This window comes from Canis lupus, unplaced genomic scaffold (assembly GCF_011100685.1).
Source record: "Canis lupus familiaris isolate Mischka breed German Shepherd unplaced genomic scaffold, alternate assembly UU_Cfam_GSD_1.0 chrUn_S2209H2409, whole genome shotgun sequence".
Classification (NCBI taxonomy): domain Eukaryota; kingdom Metazoa; phylum Chordata; class Mammalia; order Carnivora; family Canidae; genus Canis; species Canis lupus.
The window spans coordinates 34064-41291 of record NW_023331092.1 but is presented as its reverse complement, the minus strand read 5'-3'; the positions used below and the strand labels follow the sequence as shown (position 1 = coordinate 41291).

The 7228-nt window shown below is 37.8% G+C and overlaps 1 long non-coding RNA gene across 1 annotated transcript; it reads left to right on the top strand.

Moving 5' to 3' along the window:
- The first annotated feature begins 1776 nt into the window (after positions 1-1776).
- LOC119879032 lies at positions 1777-5294 on the top strand. The gene is made up of 3 exons (XR_005387289.1): positions 1777-1894; positions 2346-2451; positions 5110-5294. It is a non-coding gene; the product is annotated as an uncharacterized LOC119879032 (long non-coding RNA).
- The last annotated feature ends 1934 nt before the right edge of the window (positions 5295-7228 follow it).

Below are 7228 nucleotides of genomic sequence, written 5' to 3'. Positions count from 1 at the left end.
GCATGCCACTCGATCTCAGGTTTGTAGTTGCGTGAAAGGATTACTTAAAAATATAAAATCTTAAAAAAAATGGATTTCTCATGAACACCAGAGAGGGGCTTGTCTTCACTTCAGCTCAGCATTCCACCAAATGTCTCTCTTATTGAGAAATCTGTGACCACTTGTTGCCTCTAGGATAGTTTTCTTCTTTCCTTGAATTCATATTCACTCGGATTGTGTGTGTGTGTGTGTGTGTGTGTGTGTGTGTGTTTAATCTTCTCATGAGAATCTTTACAGCACGACCTCAGGCATTTGGGCAGTATCACAAGAAAAACAAACTTTCAACAGCCATTATGGGCGGTAAGAGCGAAGACCAGCTCCCCACCAACCGGCCCCCTCCCCTGTGTGGTGTAGAGCAAGAGCTACGTCACCATCAACCCACGGAAACGCGCGGGTGCTGGAACTAGCGGTGACCTGCGTGCGCAGCGCGGGGCAGCTGGGAGCTATCCTAACCAGACTCAACCGCCGGATTGGTAGCTGAGGGGATCCTGTCCCTGTGGCGTCAGGCCGGACAGGGTAGGGAAAGAGGCAAGTAGAAAGACTGCTTACTGTAGCCTTCGCATGGGGCTGTAGAGGAAGGTGGTTACTTTTCTGAGGAGCATCCCTTTGAAAGCCCTAAATGGCGTCGCTGTCTGACATGAATGCGGGTACTTCTGGATAGGAAGAGGCCTAAAAGGACTGCCTGGGCAGAGGGGCAGGGAGAGTGTGAGGGTTACCACGTGGCCTCTGGATCCTCCAGACTCAGTTAATAAGCCCACCTTGGCCTTGAATCTCACCTCCAAGCCCCACATTGCGAATGGAGGTCCTGATAGACTAGTTTCAGACATTTGGGTGAGAACAGCGCTGGGAAACTATTCTATGAAAAATAAGGGGAAAAGGGTGTGCGGGACCGTTAGACTGGCCAACTGACAACTCATTGGGATTCAGTGGTAGACTGGATGATGCTCCCTGAGGTAAAAGTCTTCAGAGACTCCTTCACAGGAACAGCCTGGGTCAGAGCTAGGACAAAAATAGGGGGTAGGTGCGAGAGTTCAGAAGAGGCTGACTTCAGTTCAAACATGAGGGAAAATTCCCACAGAGTTTTAACTGTTGACAGGCCTCATCAATCTCTGTGCCATTTCTATGGCAGTTAATTCCAACCGTCGAATTCCAACGTTTTGGTTAGTTATCATCTCTGTTTTTTAAATCACCTGAGTCAGTGATTCTCTCCTTATAGTAATAATATAGTAATTCATCTCAGCATTATTTTATATTATTCTCTTATGGAAAAAGAAATCCACCATGCTCGGAAAGGCCGATGACTTAATTTAGAATTTGTTTGTTTTAAATCCTAACACTTATTTATTGTCTAGGATATGGATAATAGGACTTCTGTGGTTGTGTGTGTGTAATACATTAGGCTTAATTAAAATGCTAACAATTAGGGACTATTTAACGTCTAGTTTATCACCCTACATAGGAGATAGAACTGACCCAAGCCTTTCAACATAAAGGAATGTAATTTAATTTTTTAAAAATCTAGTGAATATTCATAATAGACACTGAAATCTCGAGGAGGGAGATTTTTCAATATCATATATCATTAATTTTTATTTTTTTCTTGGTGTTTGTTTTGGCAGTTTTATTTTCCTCCTTTCTAATTTATGGGGGGAGGGGACTCTATTAAAGCTGAGTGGAACACCTTGGTGAATATTTTGCATAAATAGCTATATGAATAAATAGCTATATTTGTCTATTAGGAGGAGAAAATGAGCAAAGTTCTTCTGAACTGAGATTAAAGGAAGAAAACAACAGAAACTGGAAAGAACAAAGAAACGCTGAAAGGAAGAAAACGTCATTTAGATACATTCAATAAGTATGTAAATGTTCATAGAAAAAAGAAAAGACTTGGGAAACCACTGCATACCCCTTTCCTTGAAATCAGAGGACTTTAAGTGATGTTGCACAATTATATAAAACACAATCACATCTTTAAATCAATGAAATCTCCTGTGCCTGGCACATAGTAAGCACATTATTGTTGAATGTGCTTGAGTGAAATGAGATTTATATCTATTTATTTTAACATTCTCTGCTGAATGTGAGAACTTCACTATATTTTTTTTTACATTTTTATTTATTTATGATAGAGAGAGAAAGAGACACAGGCAGAGGGAGAAGCAGGCTCCATGTATCGGGAGCCCGACATGGGATTCGATCCCAGGTCTCCAGGGCCTGGGCCAAAGGCAGGCGCCAAACCGCTGCGCCACCCAGGGATCCCACTTCACTATATATTTGTCTTACCTTATATATTTTTATTTTTTCAGAGTGACTGAAACCTATTGGAGATTCATTTCACCACTGGAGGCTACCCAAATCTCCTTTCCTTTGCTGCCCCCACTCTGTACAGTCTCTTCTACCTTCATACCTCAGGTGAAGGGGAAATCAGAGAAGGACCAGGGACTTGCTGGTATTGGTAAACCCATTGTCACTTTCATTGTGCATTTTTTTAAAAGATTTTATTTATTTATTCATGAGAATATACAGAGAGGAGAGAGGCAGAGACACAGGCAGAGGGAGAAGCAGACTTCACGCAGCGAACCTGACGTGGGACTGGATCCCTGGTCTCCAGAATCAGGCCCTGGGCTGAAGGCGGCACTAAACCACTGAGCCACCTGGGCTGCCCTCATTGTGCATTTATTTTTTATTTTTTTATTTTTAAATTTTATTGAAGTTCGATTTGCCAACATATAGTATAACACTCAGTGCTCATTCTATCAAGTGCCCTCCTCAGTGCCTGTCACCCAGTTACCCCATCCCCCCAACACACCTCCCCTTCCACTACCCTTTGTTCATTTCCCAGAGTTAGGAGTCTCTCATGTTTTGTCACCCTCTCTAATTTTTCCCACTCATTTCCCCTCCTTTCCCTTGTGCATTTTAAGCCTACAGATAACCTGATAGTAAGCATTAAGATTCTTTCAGCTCTTCCTATTCCCCTAGCAGCCCTCATTTTCAGTCTAAGATTGTCTACCATGTATGTAACCCTCTGCTTGATTAGAGGTTTTAGAATTGTGTTGTGCAGTATGGTAATCACATGTGAATTGTGATCACATTCAAATGTGAATCACATTCAATCAATTAAAATTAAATGAAATTAGGAATTGTGTTCTCAAGTCTCACTAGCCACATTTTTCATGCTTAATAGCTGTATGTGGTCAGTAGCTACTATATTAAATAGTGCAGATGTATATATTCCAATATTGCAGAAAGTTCTGTTGGACAGTGCTGCTCTAGAAAGCACTCCCTTGTCATTTCTGCTGTTTAAAAGATACTCAGATTCAAACCCAGTTTTCTTGCAGGGCAAGATAAACACAAATATGCTGTAGTAGTTCAACAAGTGGCTCTGAAATGCAGAGCCTGAGTTCATTGGCTGAGTGAAGAAATAAATATGGCAGCACCACTCAGCTGATTTCGTCATACATATTTATACTGGGAAAGTGCTACCCGTGTTTAAGTTTTTTTCAGGCATGGATTTTAGCTATAATTATAGACTATTAGTTTAACGTGACCATCAAGGATTTACATTTGTAAAGCATTTCTAGATACAAGGTCATAAAATTTGGTTTAAGATGGTAAACAGGACGCCTGTGTGGCTCAAGGCGGGTTGAGCACCTGCCTTTGGTTCAGGTGTGTGATCCTGGAGTCCCGAGATCGAATTCCACTTCAGGCCTTCCTGCATGAGCCTGCTTCTCTCTCTGTCTATTCTCTGCCTCTCTCTGTGTGTCTCTCATGAATAAATAATAAAATCATTAAAAAAGATGGTAAATGGAAGGGATAAACAGTTGATTCTGACAGTATTATCACAATGTAGACAACACTACTTTTTAAAATTGTCATTACTGTGTCCTTTGTATCTTGGTTTCAAGAGCTGAGTAATACAGATAGGAAAACTGCAAGCTGCAACAAATTGGAGTTTAAAACTACCAGAACTAATAATGATTCACATTTCCATATGAATGTTTTACTTAAAAAAAAGATTTATTTGTTTAGAGAGAGAGATAGAGGAGAGAGAGAGAGCTGGGGGGAGGGGTATAGAGAGAGGCAGAATCTCAAGTAGACTCCCTACTGAGCATGGAGCCCCTGCACTGGGCTCTATCCCAGGACACTGAGATCATGACCTGAGGCTGAAACCAAGAATCTGATGCTTAGTTGATTGCACCACCCAGGTGCCCCTGTTTTATATTTTTAAAAAGGGTTCTCCTTCCCATTTTTTTTTCTTTTCATTGATCTCACAAGACACTTCCTGATGTCGGTAGGGAAGATATCATTATCGTTTTTCTCTCAAGGTTCTTTTTGTCTAGTCTTTGGCTTGACTCAGATGGCACCTTCTGCATGAAGCTGTCTCTTTTCCTTGCAGTTAAGCATAAACTCCTTAGCACTTTTTCTGTAGAGTACTTGTCTCAAGCTAATTAACATGCTGTTCATGTGCTTTTGATCCTTCTTAATAGATTCACAATTATTTTTGGACAGAAGTTGTGTCAGATATATACAGATATATTTGCCTTTTAAATTTTATCTTACTGAGGTAAAACTTACATAACAAAATTAACCATTTTAAAGTCTGCAATTGAGAGGTATTTAATATATTCACTATGGTTGTACAACCATCACTTTAATTTGTTCCAAAACATTTTCATTAACCCAAAGGGAGCCCTGTACCCATTAAACGGTCACTCTTCCTATCTGCCTCCAGCTCCTGGCAATGACTAATCTTTCTATGTCTATGGATTTACCTATGATGAATTTTCAACTAAATGGAATCAGACAGTATGCAACCTTATATGTCTGGCTTCTTTTGCCTAGCATAATGTTTTCAGTGTTCATCCACATTGTACCATATCAGTACTTCATTAAGATTTATATTTGAGTTTTTGTGTTTTACTAAAGACATGTATAATACATACTAGTTAACTAATTAATGGTGGGCTCTTTATCTCAAACTCCCACACCTGACAGCATATGTTAATATAATATAGTCTGTATGAATAGATGATACCTGAACCTGATTAAGTTTTGTTATTCCATTCTTAGCTTATTGGATAATATAAGCCTTAAACATTAAATGCCAGAGGATTTTCCCCATCCATTCTGAGACATGGCACAATCATTTCATCTTCTTCCACAACATCCTACTGTGACATCCTCTCCTATTGAAGTTCATGTGTGGATAGAAGGTAAGATGTTTTGAAATCTCTTAGCTCTGCACATCACATTTCATCTCTTACAGGCTCAGCTGACCAGAATTCACAGAATATTAGTGCATAAAAACATTATTTTGCAGTCTTTTACAGAGGATGCTTCAATATTAAAGATTTAAACCTGAAATTTGTAACTTTAAGGTCATAACATTGTGTTTTAAAAAACACATTCCAAGAATAATTTCCTTGTTTTGATTAATGTTTTTGTATGAATATTAGAATTAATATATTATTTTAAATTAACATATTAATGTGTGATTTTGTTCTTAATCGACATAATATGCAAATATTGGAAGCAATCAAATACTCTAAAATAATGACATTAAATAAACAGTAAAATGCGCTAACAGATATGATTTACATTGGAAGAAGCCATTGCTGACTGAAGAGAATGGATTGTGTAAAAGGAATTTATGCAATGAAAGGATGAGTTAAATGTAATTAAGTTAAATAATTTTATTATTAATTATAATTTATTATCTTTGGTATATAGTTTACCTTTGAGCAAGTGCTATTCCTGCCTCGATCACTTGGTGTTTACATGAATATGTACTAAAAATAATTGCCCAGTGATTTAAGAGAGAGGAAGGATCCAAAGATCTTTATTATCTGCTGTCTTTATTAGCATCATACCAAGGAGATGTTTAAGACAGATTGGCAGGGCTTACCATTTTTTAGTTACAGAAACTATTCTAGTGATGATTAATTACTATGACACTTTGCTCTATTGCAGAGTTTTCCTTATGTAAAACTGGTTTAATATATTCTGTTGTGTTAAGCATAGTGGATTAGGTATTACAAAGATGAAAATAATATATTATCATTACAGAATTATAGTATCTTTTTGAAATTTTAGTTCCTCATCCATAAAATTCCATTCAGTAAGATTTCCCTCCCAATAAATCAAGTTCATACAGTTATCTAGCACAATGTGTTTATTATAAAAATAATTTCAATTATGTCAATAAAATTATTTTAATGCAGAGGAATTTCAAATGAAGAATAAACCCCAAGTTTTCTTGGTTCACACTTTAATCCTAACTTTTATAATTTTTAACATCAGAAAACAAACATTTTAACATCACCCTCATCACTAATTTAGGGAATAAAATATGGTTCCCGCTTTTGGAAAGAAATTCCAAGTTTTCTCAGCTACATTGCTATTTATTTTCTGAATAATTCCTTTTAAAGTTGAGACCTTGGGCATCCCCGGTGGCTTGGCGGTTTAGCGCCGCCTTCAGCCCGGGGCGTGATCCTGCAGACCCGTTATCGAGTCCCATGTCAGGCTCCCTGCATGGAGCCTCTCTCTCTTTCTCTTCTCTCTCTCTCTCTCTCTGTGTGTGTGTGTGTGTGTGTGTGCCTCTCTCTCTTCTCTCTCTCTCTCTCTCTCTCTCTGTGTGTGTGTGTGTGTGTCTAATAAATAAATAAAATCTTAAAAAAATAAGGTTTAGACCTTGCATTTGCAAACTACTGATAAGATACCAATGCAAGAAGAAATGTCTTCTTCCCCGTGTGCTTCCGTAATATTTTCTTTACATTCCAAAGCACTTTGTACTTGTCATTGTATTTGTGTGTATTTATCTTTTTCCTATTAAATTGCAAATAGTTTGAAAACAAAATGTAATATTCTACTTATCTTTGTATCTCTGACAACGCTCAGCACAATACCTTGCAAAGACTAGGTGCTTAGCAAATATTTTTGTTATTATTGACCAAATAATGTTAGTATTTCATTCTCAATTTTTCCTATAAAATCGGCCTAATGCCCAGAAACTTTCAGGTTGCCATTCTTAGTTAACTTTTGTTTGGTGATATTGGCATATTCTTATAACAGTAATTGTAAAAGAAAGTAATTTCAAACAAAGAGGCTATAAATTATAGGCACCAGACCTCAATACTTTATTGGTATCCAGCTTGGATTCCGTTGTTGATTAGTGGTAAGTTACATTATT